Here is a 24,587-nt window from a genome sequence, read left to right as displayed (position 1 = left end):
TCCAACGTCAACAAGTCCTCACTATTTTTAGAATGGGGACATGGCTGTCTGGCTGTGCACAACCTCGCAAAGTTAGCAATGCATATCGAGAATTTCTTAAGTATACAGCTGCTCCTGCCCAGGGGGCAGGGGGCGCTGGATCCAGAGGGGTCAGCTCTCTCGGTCCCCCGGCGCTTGGCTGATGAAACTCTCACCCACCGATGTAGATGCAATTTAACAACTGTACTGTCACGTCCCGTAGACGCTCACTTGGTTTCCACCATCCCAAACTGATGACAGTGAGCACTGTGTGCAAGAGCCCTGGACCCAAATTCTGAGCCTGCTGCTCACTGAGCCTGTGACATAGAACAAGTCACTCATCCTCCCTGGCCTGTAGCCTTCCCAAAAGGAAAAACTGAGGGCTTTGAGTCAGGTGGTCTCCAAGCCTCTCTATACCTTAATGGGAATCCTTTCTCTTCCTGTTCAGTGGGTCTATGGACTAGGAAGTGGTAAGGATGCAAATTTCCAAGGGAGAATCAGAAACTATGGGAGTTAATTTTATTCATTAAGAGCACAATTGAGAGAATGAAGAGGCAAGCAAGATTGCAATGCATGTGTCTGACAAAGGACATATACCCAACATATATAAAGAACTCCTACAAATCAGTGAACAAAAGGACAACCAAGCCAAAGGAAAAAGCAAAATATTTTACCCAAGAGGGATTTACAAATAGTTGATAAATTTATGAAAATGTACCTAACTTTATTCTTTATTAGTCCTCAAGGACATTCAAATTAAAACCACAAATAAATACTCTCCCTCTCTCTTTCTCTCTGTCTCTCTCTCTCTCTCTCATACACACACACACTCACACTCACATACACACCAGAATAGCTAACATTAAGGACACCAGTGAAGCCAAAATTGGAAGAAGATGGGGAGCAACTAGGATTCTATACACTGCAGACTGGACTATACAGTGGTACAACCATTTTGGAAAATCACATGACATTATCTATGAAAGCTGAATATATATATATAAATATGAACTAGTGATTTATTTCCTTAGGAGTATACTCCTAAGGAAGTATACTTCCTTAGGAGTATACAGAAAGGCATACATGTTTCTCTCAAAAAACTTGTACAAGAACGCGGCACTTTTCCAAAGGAGCTGACAACTGGAAACCACCCAAATTTCCATCAACTGCAGAATGGATAAATAAATGTGGTGTATTTATACAATGGAATTCTAAACAGCAGCGAGAATGAACACACTACTACTAAACATGACTTGGATGAATTTCAAAATATAATGTAGGGAGAAGGAAACCAAAAACAAAAGAATACATGCCGTATTATTTCATTTACTTAAATAGGCAAAACTAACCTCTACTACCAGAAGTCAGGGTAGTGGTTTCCGTTGGGGGTAGGTAATGACTGGAAAGGATCCAAGGGGCTTCTGAGATGCTGGTAACATTGTGTTTCTTAATCTGAGGATTAATTACAGAGATGTCTTCAGTTGATAAAAATTCAAAGAGCTGTGCACTTGGGACATGTGTAATTTTGGGGGGTGTGTATGACACATTGACAAAAAGGTTTTCTGTAAAAAAATGGAAGTTGTAAGTTTCATTAGATGTTTGGTATTCTTTGCCTAACATCCCCACCAGAGGCTTTAAGAAAAAAAAACTAGCTTCTGTTGATCATTCTCTTTCTCTAACATACTCTGTGTCATGTAATCCAGCATTCAATCATGTGCTATTTTTCCATAGTTCTCTGATTATTTCACTTGCTTTAATCTTGCTCTGCCAACCGCATTATGAATTCTAGAAAGTGGAAGGTATGTTTTTTGCTTTCGGACTCAGGCAGAAACTTGCCCATCTATGCCTCAGATGCCATCATTAGGGGACGAATATTCCCATGTCATACTATTGTCCTCAACCCCGACTTCTTCTATATTTCTCAAGTGTTTATAACCTTGTCAGTTCAGCCTACCCCTGAACTTCCCATTTATAACATGTGCATAATACCCTGTCCCTTTTTCTCTGGATCGCTCTGGCTTCACTGCTTCAATTCTGCACAAATTCAGCAGCTGATCCATGCTGGATACTATGAGATGCCCCAGGCCTGCTGAGATCATGAGACTGAGTCCTCAGCCCCAGGAGCTCTGTGGATGGCTAGGGAAGACAGACTCAGAGATGGAAAATGTCTCCATTCATTAAATATATGGAAGTAAAGAGGACAGGTACCCAACCCAGCCACGGGTGATTTAGAGAAGGCTTCCAGAGAAGGAGTCATCTTAGAATTGAGTCCTGAAGAATAAATAGAATGTGGCCAGGTGAAGAGGGTAGATAGAAAGTCCTTTCAGGCAGAGGAAACGGTGAGTAAAATCACAAAATCATGAGACAGCAGAGTGTGTATATGAGTGTGCATGTGCATGCATGTGTGTGTGTGTGAGAGACAGAAGGCTGGGGATGGCCGATAGGGTTTTACAATCAATTGAGGGTATCTCTAGATTCTAAATGGGGGATTCGGGAAGGCAAAACATTAGCAGTGGCAGTATATGAAGCTAAAGGGTTAGGTTGGGCTTTGAATGTTAAACTGAGATGTTCCAACCTAGTTATGTACAACAGGCGTTGACATACTATAGCTGGGAGCCAAATCTGACTTTCCACTTATTTTGTAAATAAAGTTTTATTGGAACACAACCACATCCACTCGTTCATATATTGTCTATGGCTGCTCTTGCACAAGAATAGCAAATTTGAATAGTTGCTACAGGGACCACACAATTCAGGCCTTCATGACCCCCAATGAAAGAGATGATGATCCATTAAGGGGCTCTAGGTAGAGGGTAGAGATGACTCATTGTGTGTAACAGGAAAGCTATATGTCACCCCAACATAGCTTTGGTCCATGCTGTGGAATGGAGACAATTTTGCTTAAATGCTACAGAAGCATCATTGAAGGCCTTCTCAGGTAAGGTACTCTATTTTCTGAGCACAGGACTCTACTTAGCTCTCCTCCACACCTGTGAGGAATGACTGACACAATGGATACAATTCCACCAACGTGGAATCCACCAACCTTGGGCTACTGGTGGTTCTCCAACATGTAGGCTTCGGTTAGGAAACTAAAAGTACCACACCTGTTTCCCCTTTTGAGTTCACAAACCAACTGTTAGAAAATCCTAGCAATCAAATAAGTAGAAACTAAAACATTATCTTTATTGTTAGTACCCTTGAGTTAGACAAACATCACCTCACAGACCATGGCTGGACTGACCAACTTCAGGGTTCTCCCATGAAGACTTGTTCCTGAATATTCATTTCTGCAAGTATGCAGTGACATACAAAGACAGAGAGAGGCAGGCACACCAATCAGATAAGTCACTGCTCCATCCTTGGAGAGGGAATGGGGTGAGAGAGTAGGAGTGATACTCTAATGGAACTCCCTCCACATGGAAGCATGAAGGCAGAGGAAAGGGAGAGTTCCATCACCAGCTCTGACATTATTTTCCATGTCTTTCAGCAACATGCTGATGTTAGACTCTCATAGGATTATCTCTTTGGGGCCATTGGGCCAGACTATGCACCGAGGGCCTCGCTGTCGGTAATACTGAGAAAATGCTGATGCTGGTGGAAGAAACAGGACCAGGCATGAATCTCAGACTAGGTGAAGATTGGTTCGGCCTGTAGCCTGAAGTGCGAATGTACTGGAGTATTTGTGGTAGTGGGATGTTAGCTGAAGGGGCAGGTATGTGGAGGTCAGGCCACCAGAAAGGAAGGGAGGTGGCCTGAGGAGACACCCGAGGGAAAGAATGAGCCAGTTGAGAAGAGTTCTGAGTTCTAACACCACCACCCCAAGCACAACGCTTCCACCGTCTCTGAAACATCAGTGCAATCCTGTTCCACAGCCAATCCCAGTTGTTTGTCCTGTGCTTCTGAGGGAGTAGCAGAAGGAAGAACAATGCCAAGCTCCTCTGAGGTCACAGTGGTGGAAAGAGTAATAACAACTAACAACCACCGTTTCCAGAAGACAGGCCAGCCCATCCCCCATTAGAAGCAAAGGCGGCAGCATGGCGGCACAATAGGAAACCCGGAGCCCAAGAACCCAGGGCTCACGCCCCTGAGAGTGCAAGCCACCCTGTGCCTCTCAGATACAGCCAGCGATATTTTGAGGAAAGCTGCCTCCTAGGGATTGTATCGGTGGGACTCAAACTGTCATAATTTGGGCATGAAGGTAAATGAGGTATTAATCTGAAATCACAGACAACATACGCAAAACACTTAGCCCATTTGCCGGCTCATAATAACCAGTAACTTCTCGACCAACAGGACCTCTTGTCATTTTTACTGTTGTAGTGTCACGATCGGTGCATCTTGGCTTTCATTTCCCTAGGGTGACTGATGAATAGGTCACTGTGGCTTCAGAGCTATTTGGGGATCCCCAGCCAGGCACTTGACAAGGATTTGTGGAGAGGGAGGATTCCAGGTTATGCTTTAAGGACAGTAGGGATTTGACTTTGCAGAGATAAAGCAGGAGCTCTACAAAATGTGGGTCAAGGCCGCTGAAAGCTGGGCTGCCTGGGGGGAAGCTTGCTAACAGCCGCTGCACACACAGGCTATGGAAGGTGCAAGTCAGGAGAGGAGGAAGAGAAGCAGGAAGTTTATACAAGGTGATTTTGTAGAAGATCAAACCTGACATATTTGCAGGACCTGTATAAAAAATGCAAAACAGCCATCTCTTTTAAGAACCATCTTCGAAATTGCAATAAATTCTCCCTGACAGAAACTCAGTCAAGTCCAGCATGTAATCTCCCACTGTCAAGAAGAGTAATGCCAAGTGGTATGTGTTCCTCTACTATAAAACAAATAAATAAATAAATCAGAGGTTGCTGGCCTGGGAAGATGGAAGTTAATTTGCCAAAGCTGCTTCTCAGGGCTCAGCTTGCTCACCTCGTGGGGTCTCCTTTTATCAGTCTTGTGCAAAATGAGTACTTCTAGGGAAGCCCTCTTTGGCCAGTTCTCTCTAGTGCCATATCCCCCACAAAACAGGAGTAAAAGGATCTAGAATTACACACCGTGGGGCTTGAACTCTCACTCCACCAGTTATTATTAGCTCTGTAGTCTTGAGCAAGTCGCTTTTCAAATCTAAGCCTCAATATCCTCACCCGGAGAGAGACTGAGAGTAGCACCCACCTTACAAGCCTTACTTGGAGGAGCAGGTGAAATCAGCCACGTGAACTTATGACACTACAAGTTGGCACTCAGTGAGTGCTCAATGAATGCGAGCTACTATTGTCACCCTCGTCACCATCATCATCTTCTTCTTCAGGGTTATTGTTACTCTCCACTATCTCAGGTACATCACTTTCTTCACTCAGTGTATCTCCCTAACTCAGTATCAGAGCTTTAAGGACCCAAAGTCATGTTTGGGTCCATTGCGGAGAGCTAATTTGAGACAGAGAAACCAAATGGGCTTTAATCAGCTTTTCTCCCGCTGCTGTTTTATCCTGAGAAGTTCTGGGGTGTGTGTGTGTGTGTGTGTGTGTGTGTGTGTGTGTGTGTGACTTCCTCATTTTATTTTAATATGTCTACTCTAATTCAACAAATAGCTATGGAGAGCCACTATGGAGCATCCTTACCAGGACAAAATGTCCCAAATGTCTACCAACTTTAAAGATAAAATAACCTTTCTAGACAGCATACCTTCTTCCAATAACTGCCCATTTATCTGGTGGTCTTCACAGCCAGACTCTGCAAAAGAAATACCTTTGGTTGCAGTCACCTGTTATCCCTGCTCCTCTTAGCCTTCTGATTAATCTTGTTTTCCCACCATCACTGGGACGGCCCTCCCCAAATTCTAAATTCACTGGCCACATCTCCCTCCTGTGGCACTTGACCTCAGCATTTGTTAAAGCTGACCGCCACACCCCCCCCCCCCCAACGGGTAAAACACCAGCTTCTTCTGGTCCAGCCTTCCAGGTCTTCCTACCAGCTGTGTCTCTTCAGTGTTCTTTGCTGATTTCTTCCCACTGGCCTCGAATATTCCAGGGCATTTTCAAAGCCCTCTTCCCTTCTCTATCTATATTCTCCCTAAATGAGCTCATCTAGTCCAATGGCTCTACACCACATTTACACAACTTTGGACTCCAAATTTTATAGAAATATTTAACTTCTCCTCCTGATATATACACTAACTCCTATTCAATGTTATCTCTTCTTGGATATATTTTGTTCTTTAGTATGCCAAGGAGAGATTTAACCATGTCACACCCTTATTCAAAATCCACTAAAGGTCTTCAAGGTTTGCCGCTGCCTCACTCTCCAAGCCTTGTCTCAACATATTCAGATCCTTCTTACCCCTAATAGTCACCTTATGCCATAAGACCAATGGAGTTCCCCCAGCAGATTAAGCTATTTTAGACTTCATCCACATTTTTCTTATGTGTTTCCCTTTTCATAGGATATAGTTTCTCTCTCTCTCTCTCTCTCTCTTTTTTTTTTTTTTTTTTTGGTCAATATTCTAGTAATTCATAAAGACACAACTCAGACATTATTTGGTCAGCTAGCCAGCGTCAAATGCCCTTCCTTCAACTTCCTTCAAATCTTGGTCACTCATCAAGTACTTATCACTTACCTGTATCATGGTTTCTCTTTACCTATCTGTCCTAGTCAGTTCAGGCTGATGTAACTGATACCACAGACCGGGCAGGTTAAACAGCAGACATTTCTTGCTCACCGTTCTGGAGGCTGGGAAGTCCGCAATCAAGGTGCCCGCATGTTCAGTGTCTGATGAGAACCCTCTTCCTGTGATCTTGCTGTGTCCTCACATGGCTAAGAGAAAGAAGAGAAGCAAGCTGTTTCATATTTCTTCTTATGAGGGTGTTAATCCCGTCACGAAGATTTCCACCCTCATGACCTAATTATATCCCAAAGGCCCCATCTCCAAAGAGCATCACGTTGGGAATCAGGGCTTCAGCATATGAATGCGAGGGAAGGGGGACACAAACATTCAGTCCATAGCACTGTCTCTTCCCCTCCCCAGGATGTGAGCATCTCAAGAGTAGGGTCTGTGTCCTTCAGCCACATTGTCCCAGCACCTGGCAGAGTGTCTTGCAAGCAACAATATCTGCGTCAGCAACAACAATTAGCACTTACTGGGAGCTTAATATGTACCAGGAATTGTACCAAGTGTTCAGAGGAATGTTATTGTTAAGACAAAAGTTTCTTCCTCATTCTTGGTGTTTCTTTCCATGTAGAGGAAACTGCTTGCATAGTACTTCTATCCTCCCCTCCCCAGAGAAAATTGAGTGATTTTTTCTGATGCGAGAATTTAGAAGCAAAACTTGGGCGTACGTAGTTTAGCTCCATCTTCTTTGGTTCCTTGTAAGAAAACATTTGCAATGAGCATTGATTTGCCTCCCCATGCCAAAAAAGGCCCCTGTGACTGGAGGGATCAGTCTTCCTAATCCTGGGGGATCGTTCTATGAATCCCATTTTTCTTGGTTTTCCAATATCTGCTTTGTCGGGTTTGGTTTTTTTTTTTTTTTTTTTTTTTGTCATATATTGGTCTCTGTCTAATGACCCATAATTATTTCTCATTTGGTTCAGAGCCCAGCTAGGGGAAATGGAGGCTATTTATTGGATACTCACTCAAAGATTCCAACACTTATAAAGTCTTCAATGTTATTAGGCCACAAATAGGTTCTCAACAAAACTCGGTTGAACTCAAAGAAAATGAAGGTTAATATATGTCAAGGTAGGGTAGGTTATGCTTTGCTAAAATACGCTATGAAGTCATACACACATTAGTTTATTTCTTGTTCATGCCATGTGTCTGGTATAGCTTGGTGGGAGACTCTTTTCCCTGGAACCTTTCAAGAACCCAATCTTATGGAATTACCATGATCTTATGATTGTCATCTTAGCATGTGACTTCAGGGCCTCTGGCAAAAAAAAAAAAAAAAAAAGAGTGTTTGGAAGCTTATACCATCCTTTCTTGTTTCTATCTGAAGTGACATTTTCATTCACAATGAAGTAATATGACTCTGTTCTAACTACAAGGAAGGCTGGGAAATGTAGCAAAGCATATGGGATGTTTAATAAGCCTGACAGCCTGCGCCACAGGGCACTTGAATGTCATGGAGCACAATGTTTGGAGAAATGGAATTCTCGACTGGATTTCATGGTGAGTAGAAGGCATGTTGTGTGCAATGATCCTGACCGGCAGGAGATCAGAGGTGATGCACAGTAAAGGGCCAGCGGCAGGTGGAACTGGAGACTCCCCTCCTCACTTCTCAAACTGAAAGCTCCGTTTTCCTTGTTTATAAAATGAAGAAAATATTTCCTGCTTCGTAGGGTGTTATAAAGATTAAATTAGATAAAATAAAGAGTGCCAAGCAAAATGCCCCCAAGTTACTTCTCAGAACAAAAGAAGCCCTATTTTCAAGGGCTTATAAGTTCTCTCCTATTACAAGAGGACTTCTCATTACTTTATCTGAACAAACTAGGACTATGTGTTAAGATACGTTAGCCCGCAATGTACTCAATTAGTGTTAATTTTCAAAGCAATGGGGTCACCTGACAGCCCTGGATTTTTGAAAGGAAGCAAAGGAATTTGACAGATTTAGTCATTATTTCTGGGAGGAGTTATGATTTTTCGGCTGAAAGCACAAGGTGTCATTTGAAACAACCCTATTAAAGATGACTCTAAACAATTTTGAGTAAAAAGAAAGACCGGCGCATGCTACAATGTGGGTAGGTCTTGAGAACATAGTCTAAGTGAATGAAACTAGTCACAAAGAGACATACTGGATACTTCCACTTATATGAAATGCCCAGAATAGGCAAGTCCAGAGGGGGGAAGTTGACTTGTGTTTGCCTCGGGCTAACTGCCCCTGGCGGCTTGGGAGGAATTGTGAGGTGGCTGTTACTGGTTCTGAAGCTTCCTTTTGGGGTGAGGACAATGTGCTAAAGGTGATTGTGGCCCCGGTTTCATAGCCCTGTGAACAAACAAAAAACATTGAATCGTGCACTTCAAATGGATGGATCATATCTCAATATAGATATCTCAGTGTGAACTGTATCTCAATAAGGTTCCAAAGAACAACTTAGTAAGTGGTTACCATGTAAATATTACAGTGACGAATGAAGGGGAAAAAATGCAAATGGCTACTGATTGCTTGAAATAAAATTTACAGTGACAGCGTCGTGGATCCAACGAGCTTTGAGTCCCAAATAACTGAGGCAGGAATGGAGTGGAGGTGTTCTGAACATCTTTCAGCGATGACTCACAAAGTGGATCTAGACATGACCAAAGAGCAACATCAAAGAGGCATGTGGAGAATACAGTTGTTTCATGAAATGTGATGGTAGAAAAAGGATTTTTTAACTAATGTCTCTTAAAAATTCCAAAGCAAGTTTTAAAAAATAAGTTAGGGTTTTTTTCCTCTTCAAGGATGAAGTGTCACCACTTGGCAAGACATTCTGCAAGCATACCATCTTCTAGAATATTGTTCATGATGTGTTTTATATATATATATATATATATATATAATGTGACTAAGTTAATAATATTGTGAAGAGACATTTGGCCATGTCATCAACATTTTTAACATTTATTTCATCAGATTAGCCACATAGTTGAAGGAATGTTCATATTAGAAAAACTCAGCAAGAGTGGAAGCATCTCAGGGTCCTGAAATTACATAGAATGAAGGAGCGCCCTTACAGTATTGGGGAATCTTGCCAGTTTTATTTGCCACATGGTTCTCCATATCATGAGATTCAGGCCACACCCAGGTTCAAGCCTGACTTAGAGGGAAGACTTCTCGAAGGCACAGATTACCTAGACCAGTGAAGACATGAGTAGGTACTATTAAAGCCAGTTGTGCAGAGTATTACAGATATGAATATTGCTCCTAAGGTATTTAACCACTCAATGTAGGAATTGTTCAAATGAGGACTGGATGATCAAACATCTGCCCGTAATTCTGTCTGTAGTCCTGTTTTAAAACCGCAGATTGCAATATATTAGTGAGACATGAAATCCATTTAGTGGGTACCCAACCAGCGCTGACATATTTTCTATTGTGTATTTTATTTAATATACGTTTGATCAGAATGCAATAGAAGAAATGAGGATAAAATTGAAGCATCATTATACACTGTATATGGTAGGCTAAGTAACGTTTCCTGAAAGCTTTTCAGAAGTGTGTGTGTGCATATGTGCACGTGCTTGGTTGCCATATAAGATTCATTTCTTATATGATTTGCAGCTTAAAACTCTTTGAATCACATTGTTGTAGAAGAAAATTCCTGCAGTGGGTGGGAAGCTGGATATGTTAGCCCCTAAGGTTCCATCTAACTCTTGATGGATTATTCCAGAACTCTCAGCCCTGAAGAAGAAAAAATGTCAGGCTCTTCCAAGACCAAGGAGATGGTGTGATACCCCACACTGCCAAAACACACACGTAAGAAACAAGCCCCCCGACCACGTAGTAATTACAAACAGATTGCATGACAGTGTTCATCAGCTCCAGAGAGAAGTCACTGGAGAAGCAAAAGCCAGAAACTCTTCCATTGCTGTAACAGGAAAGTATTTCAGTGCTGGAAGTCACAAAACTAATGAATCTAAATGGAGAGACCATTTAAATTTCTAGACAGGGGAGGCTTGTAATCAATAAACTTCTTACCCTTAGTTCCTCCTAGGAGCCCTCATCTGTGTTAATAAAATTCTCGGTAGTAGGTCCCTTACCACTGATCCTATTGTCAACGGTGCGTGGGTGACGACACTGGGGCCAGAGTCCAGCACCACAATTGAAGACATGAGCACAGACTGCCCACAGAACACTGGAATATCTCTTAAAAATTCCAAAACAAGTTTTTAAAAATAAATTAGGGTTTTTTTCCTCTTAAAGGATGAAGTGTCACCACTTGGCAAGTCATTCTGCGAGCATATGTTACTATAAACATATATAACTTTTTTGGAATAAAGAGACTGAAACTGAAACACTCTGGTTAAATCATTAACTCTGCAACTGTTTGACTCACAAAAGCAATAGTCCAAAGTCAAAATAAGTTAATATTTGTTGAGCATAAACTATGTAACAGGCAATCCTGGCAAGTGCTATGGATTGACTGAAAAATCTATCTGACATAGTTTCTGCTATGTGAAATAACAGGAAATGGGATGTAACCAAATAACAAAAACAGAGGGCGGGCCATGATGGTAAGGATCAATCTTTTCTGGGTCAAAAACTTTTTCAGATGCAATGAAAACTATCCTGTCATTCAGCACTGCCAAGGGTCAGAGGTGTTTGCTGCAGTCTTAGCTTAGGCTGTCGTCACAAAAGACCATAGACTGAGTGATTCAACAAGAGACGTTCATTTTCTCATGGTTCTGAAGGTTAGAAGTCCAACATCAAGGTTCTCAACCATTCCGTTTCTGGTGAGGTCTCTCCTCCTGGCTTGAAGGCAGCCACTATTGTGTTCTGCATCCATGTGCCCTCTTCTTTGTGAGCTTGTGGACAGATGGCGAGGTCTCTGACGCATCTTCTTGTAAGGGCATTAGTCCTATCAGGTTAAGGCCCCACCTTTAGGACCTCATTTAACTTTAATTACTTCCTCAGAGGACCGTCTCCAAATAAAGACACATTGGGGCATCAGAGCTTCAACATATGAATTGGGGGTGGGCGGGGGGACACGGACATTCAGTCTGTAACAGCTCCCAAACCTGATCTACACCGGGAAGTATATAGTTTGCTTACTAGAATGTAAATCAAGCTAACTAAAACAAGTAGGAGCTCTGTAGTGGGCAGAATGATTGCTCCCCCAAGATGTGCACATCCTAATCCTTGCAACCTATGAAAATGTCAGATTACATGACAAGGGAGAATTAAAGTCATGGATGGAATTAAATTGCTAATCAACTGGCTGTAAAATACACAAATTATCCTGGATTATCCAGCTGACACAATGTAATGACAGGAGCCCTTAAAAGTGGAGGAGGCTGTCAGAAGTTAGAGACCCAGAGAGAGACAGAGGTGTGAGAAAGCATTGACCCGACTTCCCTTTAAAGATGGAGGGCGGGGGCCATAAACCAAGGAAAGTTGATGGCAAAGAAATAGATTTTCCCAAGACCTTCCAGAAAGTAATGCAGCTCTACCTCGATTTTATCCAAGGTAGAGACATGTAGGACTTCTGAATGACAGACTGTACCATAATAAATTTGTGTAATTTTAAACCACTAACTTGGTGGTAATTTGTTATACCAACAATAGAAAATTATACCTCAATAAATTGGGTTTAAAAAGAATAGCTGTTATGACCCAGTAGACTTTAAGGCAAGAAATTTTCCTGAAGCATTAGGGATACATTTTATGAGACAAAATTTTTATTTTACCAGGAAGATGTAGTATTTATAAGCAACATGGAACTAATAATATGGCCTCGAGACAACTAAAGTAGCAATAATGAACAGAGCTATACAGAAAAATATGCAAATCCACAATCAAAATGGTGGCTATGAATTCAGGTCTCTCAGTAATTGAGAGAACAAACAGACCAAAGCAGTACAAATATCAAAGATTTGACATCCTGCTGAACACATCCAACTCAATTTACTTACACAGAACATAGCTTCTAACAGCTGCAATGTATACATGCTCCTAAGTGGCGTATTTACCAATATTTTAAAATAAAGCAAAATCTACAAAATTTTCACAGACTGGAATCATACAGAATATATTCTGACCTCACAGAATTTAGCTGAGAATTATAACAAAAAGCTAATTAGAAACTAATCTTATATTTGGAAATTAAAAAATGATCTTTTGAACAACTCATAACTCAAAGGGGAAATCAAAATAAAATTTTTAAATACCTTCAAGTTAATGATAATCGAAATACAAAATGTCAAAACTTCTAGAACAGACAGAAGCTGTGCTTAGAAGGTAATTTGTGGTCTATTGGAGAAAGGTAATGGGTTAAAAATCCGTGATCTCAGCATCAACCTCAATAAGTTCTTTTAAAAAAAAAAAGTCAATTAAATCCAAAGAAGGGAATAACAAAGATAAGAGTGGAAATCAATCAAATAGAAACAAGCATACAACAGAAAGAATCAACAATGGCAAAAGTTTGTTACTTGAAAAGACTGATACAACTGATAAACCCCTGGAAAGAATAGTCAGACTAAACGGAGAAGGTTAAATAAACAACATCATAAATACAAAGGGGGACAGAAGTAGAAAATTCTAGGGAAAAAAATGTAACTTCAGTATTTTCCTGGAGTAGAATATACGGGAATATATGGATCTCCTACTGACCAGCAAGGGACTTGGGGAAAGATTCTACATCTTGTTTGTTGTAATACTCTCCTGGGTCCACTCATTTGTCAAAGTTCATTGAACTGCACACTTAAAAGTCATTCACCTTATAGGATAAGAATTATACCTCAATAATGTCCACTTAAGGAAAAGGAGTAACTACTAGAAAGGAAGGGAAAAGCTGCCATCATTCAGAGATACGATTGTGAATGTAGAAAGGCCAGAGAACTACACATAAGCTGTGGAATTCAAAAATTAATACAACAAGATTGCTGGATTCATGGCCAATATCACAAAATCAATTGTGTTGCTAATTACGAACAACAATCAGAAAATGAAATCCAAGAGAAGATACTATTTACATAACATCATCAAGTGTTCCATGGCTTAACTGCGAATAGAGTTTTACAGCCATGGTAAAATATCCATTGAATAGTGACATTAGTTTCTAGGTAGAATTATGAGGGGTTGTAATAGTGCCCTGCGGACTGTGGTGACAGTCAGGGAGGGGCTGAGAAAGGCCCTACATTCAGGATTTGGAAGTAAGAGGAGGGTGATTGAAACAGATCAGTAAGTGACAACGTAAGTGGTTTATTTAGAGACATGGAAATAGATACATAATAGTAACTTCATTCTTAAGCTATATGCATGCATAGTTTTGACAAAAATAAAACAGCTTTAAAATGAGACCACAGGGGCACCTGGGTGGCTCAGTCCGGTAAGCGTCTGACTTCAGCTCAGGTCATGATCTCCCAGTCTGTGAGTTTGAGCCCCGCATCGGGATCTGTGCTGACAGTTCAGAGCCTGGAGCCTGCTTCAGATTCTGTGTCTCCCTCTCTCTCTGCCCCTTCCCCCGCCCACACTCTGTCTCTCTCTCAAAAATAAATAAACAGAGGGGCGCCTTGGGTGGCTCAGTCAGTTGGGCATCTGACTTTGGCTCAGGTCATGATCTCGCGGTCTGTGAGTTCGAACCCCACGTGGGGCTCTGTGCTGACAGCTCAGAGCCTGGAGCCTGCTTCAGATTCTGTGTCTCCCTCTCTCTCTGCCCCTCCCCAACTTGCACTCTGTCAAAAATAAATAGAGATGAAAAACGTTTTAAAAATAAATAAATAAACGAACACACAAACAGAAAAAAAAAAAAAAAAAAGAACACGGACTTTGGAATCAGACAGCCCTGAGTTTGAAATCCATCTCCTCCATTTCTAGATGTGCAATCTTGGAATCACATAACCTCCCTAAGGCTTCGACTTTTCATCTGTAAAGTGGGAATAACAATACCCACTTCCTAGGGTTGTCATGGAGATTAAAATAGGTAAAAGTGAAGTCACAGGCAACAAAATGCTTAAGACCAAAGTGATCATAGCTCCCTCCAAAAATTTGATTGCAACCCACTCTTCCTTCTAAGAGGCAGACAGTGGAAAGCGGGCAACGGAAGAACACAACTCAGATCAGCAATGGGAAAGGTCTCTATCCAGGACAGCTCCTCCTAGAGAGCCTTGAGAGGAAGGAGAAAGAACAGGCAGAGAGAGAGATATCCAGAAAGATAGCTCCTCGTTTACCAAAGCATTCTAATGAGCTGTGGTGGCCAGCAGTCATTTTATTTCTAGGATCTCAAACCCCTTCTTATGTGTGTGGGTCCCCACGGGAGGCAGGACCAGCCTGCAGGGGCAGTGGTGGTGGTGGAGACCCGTGACCCATGGGCCACCCACCAGCCAGCAGTGACTCCACATCATTTCCCTCTGGTCTCCCGGTCTCCTAGGAGACGGCCTGATTCGCCAGCAGCCTTGGTGGTTCTTGAGCTCTTTAATTTTCCCTCCATAAGCTCTTCTGCTTCATTCATCCGGAATCCATTTTTGTCACCTGCAACTAAGAACAATGTTGGATACATGAGTCTTTTACATGCAAAAGATGGTCTGGATTTGAACTTGCGGGGAGGGAAAAGGGCTAGGGATGAGTTGGGCAACTCCGCAAAATGAGATGAAGAGAGTTTCGGTTTTCCCTTCTGAAAAAGAGGGGACAAAGAAAGGGAAGCAGACACAGGAAGAAATGAAAAGAAACTAGCCGAGTGGCACGGCAGTGGCTAAAGGGACATTTAGGAAAGGGATTCTGGTCACTGGCATTTGGTTTTGAATGATTTGCATTGCGGTTGTATAACCCCTATCTCCACCAGGCCAAACAACGGGTGAGGTCAGATTTACTCACGTGGGTCTAGAGACGGGTCCGATTTGGGGTAGGGATCAAGGAAGGAGGTCGCTCCATGTGGAACAGAACAAGGAGATACTGTGTCAATCACTAGGACAGTAACAAACCAGAGAACTAAGGGTCGACGCCAAGAAAGCTGGGTTCAAAAAGGAAATTCAACCTGAGGGCAAGAAACACAGGCATGAGGCCGAAGCCGGGAACAAGGTACGTACAGCAACTCCGCCACTCATCATACTTTCCTGCCCTCATAGATCCATTTCTCAGCGGTATTCCTGCCTTTTCCAACACCCACCCCACAAATGGATCCGTTCTGCTGTTTCTTAACTGCCTTTATATCCATTGGCTTAGCACTTACTTACATGCCACGTATTTGCAGTTGGATATTCATGCGACATTTGTCAGGGGAGTTGAAATGGGCAGCAAATATACTTAGTGACCAGTCGAATACACCTTTCTGGATTATCTCTGCCTTTCATTGTCTTTAAACTAGCTCACTCCTCTATAAATCATAGAAAACTGAGAATGCAAATTAGTCTTGTCCAGAGGAGTACAAAGGAATCATGTCCAGCGGAATGCAATTGGTTATTGCCTTGTGTATAATAACCGGTTTTCATCTATCAAGCAAGTTGATTTCAGCAGCTCTGATCCCCTCATAGTAGATAGTTTAGAATGTTTGTTGGTTGAATGAATGACAATGAGGCTTAAAATAGAAGCCATAAGAACGCACCAATTCAAGTCTATGATTCTTACAGGTGAGATGGGATCAGCAGAGTACCGTGCATCTTTTACCTGCCAAGGAGCACTGTCCACAATGTTTCCAGGTCCTCAGCCTCCTCCGTCAACCACCCATGACTGTTCACTGCTCTGCAGTCTCTCGCGAGAACACTCTCACTTACTGCTTCTTTTTCTCCAGTCTTGGAGAGACCTTGCATGGATGAGATCTTTGATCTACCCTGTGGATCAAAGGCAGCAGGCAACCTGGAAGGGAAGCTTGGGGTTACAACGGGGATACCTCGCTGTGGAATACTACACAAGAGTTAGAGAGAGAGAGATACAAAGACAGAGACAGAGAGCAGGCAGATTGACGTAGAGCTTATCTAAGATGTATAAAGGTTATAAAAATCAATTGCAGAACAACATGTTAGTATGGTCCATTTTTGTTCACACACACACACACACACACACACACCAGTATATTCACTAAATAAAATGAACACAATATGCCAAACCTTTGAGAGAAGGTTGGGATTGTAGAAAATGTGTTCTTTATAGGCCCTGTGTTTCTGTAATGTCTCAATAGTATTTACAATAATCACATATTACAGTTAGAGTAGTAAAAACAAGAACCATAAAGATTTAAAAGAAAAGAGGAAAGCAGCTGATTCTACAAAGAGAAGCCCCAAGACGCAGACCCAAGGCAGTTTTGCCGCGTACATGAAGTAGCAAACATTAGCCTTTATAATAGACTATTATTCTCAATCAAAACCAAGTGTGAACAGAAATGGGGTCAGCACGCTATCTTCAAACACAAACACAGCGAAATTTTCCTCGTAATGGCTTTCAAAGTATTCCCTGATAGAAATACACCTGGAAGAAAACAGACAAAGTCCATCAATCATAAATTTTCACCATTTGATGGATCGTTCGCAGCTTACGGGGAATATAATACCAGGAATAATGCATAAGTCTTCATATCATTTATGAATCTTGAATACTTTATAATTCTATATAAATATTAATGTTTAATGAGCTTACTTTTAGAAGCATTTGTTTGTTATGCATCTAATGGGTGCTTGGTAGTCTAGTTTCACATGTGCCCACTCTTAAGTGTTGATTAATTTTATTTAATAGATATTCTTTTCTTCTTTCACTACATGAGAAAACAGAGGTTCAGAATGGTTAGGAAACTTGCCACAAGACAGTGACAGAGGTGACCTCATTACCACCATACTGATACCAGGTAAAGTGAGAGATGGATATGTGTGTATAAACGGAATAGAATGTTCCAGCCAGAAGAACGGCAGTGATAATCAAACACAAGTCTCTCTTTTCATGGTGGACTCACCTTGGACAACTGGCCCAGAGTTTCCCCAGCTGTTCGGATCGGACACTTCCCTATACATTTTGGGAATAGGGTTTCTCCTGTTTAGGGTTTAACCTCTACAGAGGTTCCCTGAAGTCCACACATGGACTCCCCAGGAAACATTCCTGCAATTCTGAGACTGAGAAATACCTTAGGTCCCTATGAGCTCTGACCCCGTTACAGTCATCGTGAATTCATGAAGAGCAATATTTGAGCAGAAATGACACGCTCCAAAATAGGGGAAATAACATGCCCCAGTGTACTGACTTACCTGAAATAGTTCTTTCACGTAACCTAGCCATTTGAGCCTGAAAGTCGTTCCGTGCATACTTCTGGACTTGAAAGACGTGGTCAGCACACTGATAGTTTAACCCCCCAATGATGATAGTTTAACCCCAATGATGGAGGCGCACGCCCACTGGCATGTTTTACCTTGGAGGTCAACAAACTTCCGGGGTCCTGAAGTTCCGGCTATATTTTTATATCACCACCAGGGGGCAGCAAAGTGCAAATAACGCCTCTCACTGCACGGGGCCTCGAAAGCTTGGGCTGGTTCGGGAGGAGAATGTGTGTGTCGTTCCCCCTGTGCTTCTCAGGTTTAAAATAATGGTAATGTAATCATTTTCCTTCTGCTCTGGAAACAGAACTAATTCATTTCGGATGAAGGTATACTGACTATTCACATCTGCATCCAAATCAGTCTTTTCAGGATTCAGGTTCTACTCATTAAGCCTTTAGCTCATCTAACCTTTTACTCAAGCCTACTGTGAGCCAGGCACCACGCTGGGACCATAGCCCATCTCCTGCGGAAGCAGACCCTGGACAGCCACACCACCTTCTCAGCGCGACTTTCCCGGCCACTTGCCCTTCTTTTTCAGTGTCTCTTAAGCACGTTCTCATCTTATCTTATTTTTGTTGGTCTACCCTGCCCCTCTCGCGCCAAAATTTTATCCGTTCTGCTTATTGGTGTATCCCCAGCTCTCAGAACAGTGCCCACACATAATGGAGGCTCAAAACGGTATGTGGCATGAACAAACATAAAGCTTCCGACACATCATGCAGAGGAGGTGGGCACATACTCCTTCATCTGATCTAGACACGACAACGTGGCTCGCTCGCGCGATGTTCCATTTCCCATTCCCACCAGCGGTGGATGAGCGTGAAACCCCGTTGCAATAATATTGCTGTTAGCATTCCAAGGAACATCACCTACACTGTCCTTCCACGGAAGAGAGACTCGAAGTCAAGGTGGAGGAGAGATCGCCCAAGGCTGCACTGGTCTCCAACGGTTGAGTTGGGTTCCAAGCCAGGACTCCTTACCCTGGTCCACCCTTCTGCCTACCGGGCGTTTTCTTTTTCCTTAAATATCACCTCCTGGAACAACAAATGGCGTATGCTAATAACACGGTCTGCAAAATATTTATTTGGTAATTGGCAGACACAAGACTTGGGCCTCTGTCTCCGGAATCCCCAGACCCACAGTCTCAGAGGCTCCTCTCTGGTCAGCCTCTCTGCATGAGACCCAGTACGTACATCCTAGTGCCTACATAGCGCTGGGTCCTTCAGGAATATCCAGTCGTTTGTTCCTTAACAATCCTGTGTATGTGCTATCATTATCCCCTTCTTTCTCGTGAGAAAATATAATAATGGCATACATTCCACCTACATGGCACTTAGCATGGCCTTGAGATTGTTCTAAGGGTTCCCTTAACAGCCTCTGAGATAAGGACCATTGTTGTTCCCTATTACAGAAGTGGACCCTGAGGTCAAGAAAAGGTAAGAAGCTGGCCCAAGCCACTCTGCAAGGAAGTGGCAAATCCACCCTGTTTCCTTGCTCTGCTCAGTCTCCTCAAAGAGAATAGAGGCTCAGAACTGTGAGGTCCATTGGTCCCATCTGACTCCACTTCTGTGCATGGTTTTTTCACAGTGTTAGTCTACAGGTTTGGGCCAGAAAAGTCTTTTGTCAGAAAGTCACAGGCCTGAAATTCGGCAGCAAAGAAGAGACAGTGGATGTAAAAGCCGCCCAGGCTGCAAACAGTATTTCCTCCCCGGGTCTATTATCCTCCAATTTGCTGTCATCTGCCAAGATCTTTCTGGGACGCTGAAGCTTTAAGAGCTTTAACTTTGCATTAACCGGCCAAGGGATGGGCTGGACGTTCTGTGTCCACCCTTCGATCTGGGCATCCAGATGCTGGCTCTGCCGTGGGTGTGGGGGACTCCCCAGAGCTTGGCCCTTCCAGTCTAAGCTGGACAGTGAACTGAAGTTACCTCATAGCGACTTGGAAGTGGTGTTTGTGGGAACAAAGCTGGTTCGCTCTGTTATTCTGTCGAACTAATCTGGGCTCCAAGCCCCTTTGAAAGTCATCAGGAGAACACAGCCTAAAAAAGACGGACAGGAAGTAGATCTTTTGCTGGCTGGAGGTGTTCTCGCTGATTGAACTTTTACATCTGGTAGGACATGAAGGAGCAGAAAGGGTTCGGCTCACTAACGCTATACCCTTCGCTCATCTCTGTACATCTGGCTGGAGTTCTGACCTCTGGACCTGGAACGTGCTGATCAATCTCAGAGCCTCTTTCTGATGGCAAAACACAATGTGAGACACAAAGGCGCCGGAATCCCACGGACAGGGAATGCGCCATCACACACACTCGATGTACGAATGTGGGCAAGTAGTTTTGCCTCTCTGAGCATCAGTGTCCTGACGCCTTGTCCTGATGCCCAAAGCCTTGTTCATGGGACTGTTATAAATACCTGGAACTTAATATACGCTCAATAAACGATGACTTAATCTACACTCAATAATATACACTTAATATACACTCAATAAATGACTATATGGGGTTAAAAGCCAAAAAGGGGCAGGTCTGAGCCGGGCTCCACTTCCTGCCATCTAGGTAGTGCCAGACAAATCATTTTCCCTCTTGCAGGGGCCTGACCTGTTTTTCTAGAGTTCCCAGGGGGGTCCCATGGAGACCACTGGAGTCTCCATGGCCAATCTCCAGGAGGAAGACAGGATTTATTGAACATCTACTAAGTACCAGCCACTGATCCAGACACTGTTCCTTCATTCTCCCCCTTAAACGTCTCAGCCACCCCTGATGCAGATACTGCTATCACAAGTTCACGAGCTTCCCAAAGTTGCACTAATGGAGACCGGTAAAATCTACACTGCTGCCCATGTCTGCCTGTGTCCCAAACTCCACTGCTCCCAGATGACCTCAAGACATTGGAAAAATGAAAATTCTTATGGACAAGTCAGGAAGCTTCAGTCTATAAAAAGCTGAAAGGAGGGGCACCTGGGTGGCTCACCTGGTTAAGCGACTGACTTCGGATCAGGTCATGATCTCATCATTCGTGAGTTCGAGCCCCACATCGGGATCTGTGCTGATAGCTCAGAGCCTGGAGCCTGCTTCAGATTCTGTGTCTCCCTCTCTCTCTGCCCCTCCCCCACTCGACTTTGTCTCCCTCTCTCTCTCTCCCCCCTCTCTCTCTCAAAGATAAATAAACATTAAAATTAAAAAAAAAAACCTGAAAGCAAGTATTGCCACTGATAATAGTCACTTTCCAACTCCATTGTGGATGTTCAAATAGGAAGCCAATAAAAAGGGTATCTCCCAGCCTTTTATGATGGATTAATTTATGAGTTAATTTAGCCATATTGGTCTTGCAGAGCAATAAATAATTCAGGAAAAAAAAACCCATAATAAACAATTCCAAATGGTCTTGGAATTCTCCCCACATACTATAGGCTTGGGGCTTCCTTTATTTTATTTATTTATTTATTTATTTATTTATTTATTTATTTATCTGTCTATTTATTTATGGGCATTCCCATATTTTAGCAGATCACTAAATATACTATACTAACATTGGCCAGATCATCACACATGGCAGAAGAAAAGGCAGACTTCAATCACAGCCAAAAACCGCAGAAGACAAAATGAAATGGTTTTTCCTCGGTTTCTCCCCTACTATATTTTCGATGATATCTCCTAAAGAAATGACCAAAACCAACTAGGAAACAGCTACGTATTTCTCACATTTCACCTGCCCTGGGCAGCAGCTGATGGGATGGAGAGAATCAAGTCACTGAAATGTGCGTGGTTGTTGGCCGATCAGGCAAAGCGTTTCCTATCTCAAGGTTTGGATGGGATGTTGCTGGCCCACTGTGCAGGGCAGAAACTTATCTGTTCTTTCCTAATTGCTAAGTTCCTCTCTTAAAATCCTTCTCCAAGGGAACACTTTAATTGAGAAAGGTCATAAGTTGGAAACTCCGCCAAAAACAGCAGAGGCTGGGAGAATGGACAATAATGTTGCCACAGTAATAATTGGCCACCAGAGCTGATGGGGACAGCCTCTTTCTTCCCCCCTTCCTAAGTCACTATTTTCTATTTGGCTGATTTTTGTTGTAGGGGCATGCAGCAGATTATTAGACATCAAGACCAATCTGTTTCTTTCACTGAAGGAAGCTCTCTTAGTCTTGAACACACACACGCACGCACACACACACCTCACAGGAAAGATATTTAAGGGAAATATTTCCGCCTAAACACATCCTTCTTGGTAGAATTCTGTTTTAGGATTTGTCAAATTTCTCCTATGAGAAGCACCAGCCTAGACATTCAGAGGGGCTCAAAATTTGGGGTGAGTAGGTGAGTTGGGTGGAGGTGTTAGTCAAGGGAGACCAACTGCTGTAACCGACAGCCCCCAAATCTCAGTGGCTTGACGTGATAAAGGTTTCTTTCCTGTTCATGTCACATTCCAGTGACAGTCAGCAGGTAGGGGTGCCCTGTTCCATTCAAGAACCACACTCCTTCATCCAGTGACTCTGCTATCATTTAGGGACCCGGACTCCTTCATTTATGAGCTCCAACATCTTTGAGGACTTTAGAATCTGCCACTGGATACCCTGCATCCAAACAGCAGACAAAAGGAGAGCGAGGAGAGGTGAATGTGGGAAATTTTAGGGACCAGGCCTCTTAGTGACACACATCTCTGGTGCCCACATGCCTACATTCCACGGTTTGGTCCTCACTGGTTGGTACTGGTTGGTACCACTTAACTGCAAAGGCAGCTGGGAAATGCAGGCTAGCTATGTGCCCAAGAGAGAAAAGGAAATAGGCACTGATGAACAAACACATATCAGTCTCTTTATGACCAAACGTATTGAGCAACTACTGCAACAGCTGGAGTATGTCACAGTTTTTCAGGACAGTTTTATTATGGCTTTCTGTTTGGAGGACATTGAGATATTCTAAACACTTTAATTACTCAGAAAATCACTGCCCTTTCATATAGCAGTTCAGGAAATGAGAGTCAGAGATGAAGTAAAGGTCGGGAATAAGATGAGGCTGAAAGAGGGAGAGCCAATTGTCACCCAACTTGCAGATTTTGTTAAAGCTGGCTTTTCAGGTGGCATCTAAAGGGGCACGTTTGGGATGTCATGTGCTCAAGCACGGAGAACAGTTCGAAGACAAACTCCACAGATGGCAGTTACCAAAGGCTAGTTCCGGAGAAGCCAAAGCCACTGTTGGTTCCAAGGAGAAAATATGGAGCCAGGAACAGAAAATTTAGTCAAAAGGGGTTAAGAGCCAGGAAAATACAGAATCAAAATAAAATTGAAGGCAGTGCCAGGAAGGGCCAAGAAATTCTGCCACAAACATTTATTTCCTCCATTCTCTGAATGTTCATTGAGGACATCCAATGCGCCAGGTTCCATGTTGGAGAATACGACTGAAGAGAACTCAGTCCCACCTGCAAGAAATCCAAGATTCTCTTTGGACGCTGGCCACAGGGAGTATGGGTGGGCTCGTCTGACCTAAAGTGCAGAGTGAACGGGAGAGGCAGGGCTCTTCCTGAAGAGATTTGACAAAATGGCAGCTTTAACAGCTGCCACGATGCCTTCACACACTCGAAACAAAAGACCCTCCCCCAGTGTGGCTTGCCTCCACCCAAGAAATTCCGAAGTCCTCCACAGCCAGCCCACCCCATGGAAATGCTGAATCAGGAAATTGTAAAGTTGAAAGTGGTCTTATAAATCACTTAGTCTGGCCTTGCTGTTTTCCAGCAGAGGAAAGGAAATCTGTGACGTGGCAGTTCCCAGCGGACTGTATGTAGACAAGCTCCACAGACTCACCTCCGTACCACGATCATGCAGTCAGCCCCATTCCCTTGATGTGCGTGTGATCTATGTGGCATGGAAATTATTAAAACAGTTTCTTTTCACGAACATCTATTGAACCCCACTCACTTTCTTGATGATCGGCCTTCCTGTCTCTGATGTCTTTTCCTTTACACACGTACCTGTGCCTCGCTCCAGTTTCCAGGGGTGGTCACACTCTCCTTGCTGGATCTCTTTGGAATGTGTATGACCTCTCCTCCATTTTAATAGGTGTAGTTGAGTTTTATCAAACAACAACTGCATCTGTTAGCATCTTAGCGAGAGGGAGACAGCACGTTTGGATGAAGGTATTGATAAAATGTTGGTAAAGGACAAACGTTATTTCCAAAGGCTTGGATGGGGTGAAAGGAAACAATAGTGCCATGCGTTAACCCAAGCTCACCACACAGGGGAGCCATTACCACCTGTACCACCAGGAAGGGCAGGGCGGGAGAGTGGTTACCTCCAGGACAGAGCCAAAGACTGAAGCCATGGCTTTGGGTGGAAGGGTTTGACCAACAGACTGTGAGCTGCCTGGGAAGGAGCAGAGGAAGGAAAACAGACCTCCGTCTTCTCCTGTCTTCATCTCCCAGTGGAGAGCCTGATCAGATGTCAGAGGTCAAGGGAACGTATTGGTGAGGTAGATGAAAGTCATTTCCCAGCTCCAGAACAGAATGAAGAAGAGTGGGGCTGATGTGCAGGGGAAATCATGGGGTACCCAGCCCTCCCACCATTGCCAGGCACTACACTATCACTGCACGTAGAGGAGCTGAGAAAATGGTCTTGGTCCTTGACTTCACAGAATGTAGAGGGCAGTCAGGGAGGGAGAAAATA

General features: G+C 43.2%; 1 long non-coding RNA gene across 1 annotated transcript; it reads right to left on the bottom strand.

Moving 5' to 3' along the window:
* Nucleotides 1-12,374: 12,374 nt before the first annotated feature.
* Nucleotides 12,375-17,967, bottom strand: LOC113598729 (uncharacterized). Its single transcript, XR_003419522.2, has 5 exons — nt 17,864-17,967; nt 16,299-16,487; nt 15,510-15,669; nt 15,017-15,173; nt 12,375-14,371 (listed from the first exon to the last, which is right to left on the bottom strand). It is a non-coding gene; the product is annotated as an uncharacterized LOC113598729 (long non-coding RNA).
* Between the last annotated feature and the right edge of the window lie 6,620 nt (nt 17,968-24,587).

Source organism: Acinonyx jubatus, chromosome B1, assembly GCF_027475565.1.
Source record: "Acinonyx jubatus isolate Ajub_Pintada_27869175 chromosome B1, VMU_Ajub_asm_v1.0, whole genome shotgun sequence".
Taxonomy (NCBI): Eukaryota; Metazoa; Chordata; class Mammalia; order Carnivora; family Felidae; genus Acinonyx; species Acinonyx jubatus.
This window is presented reverse-complemented; position numbering and strand designations above follow the sequence as displayed.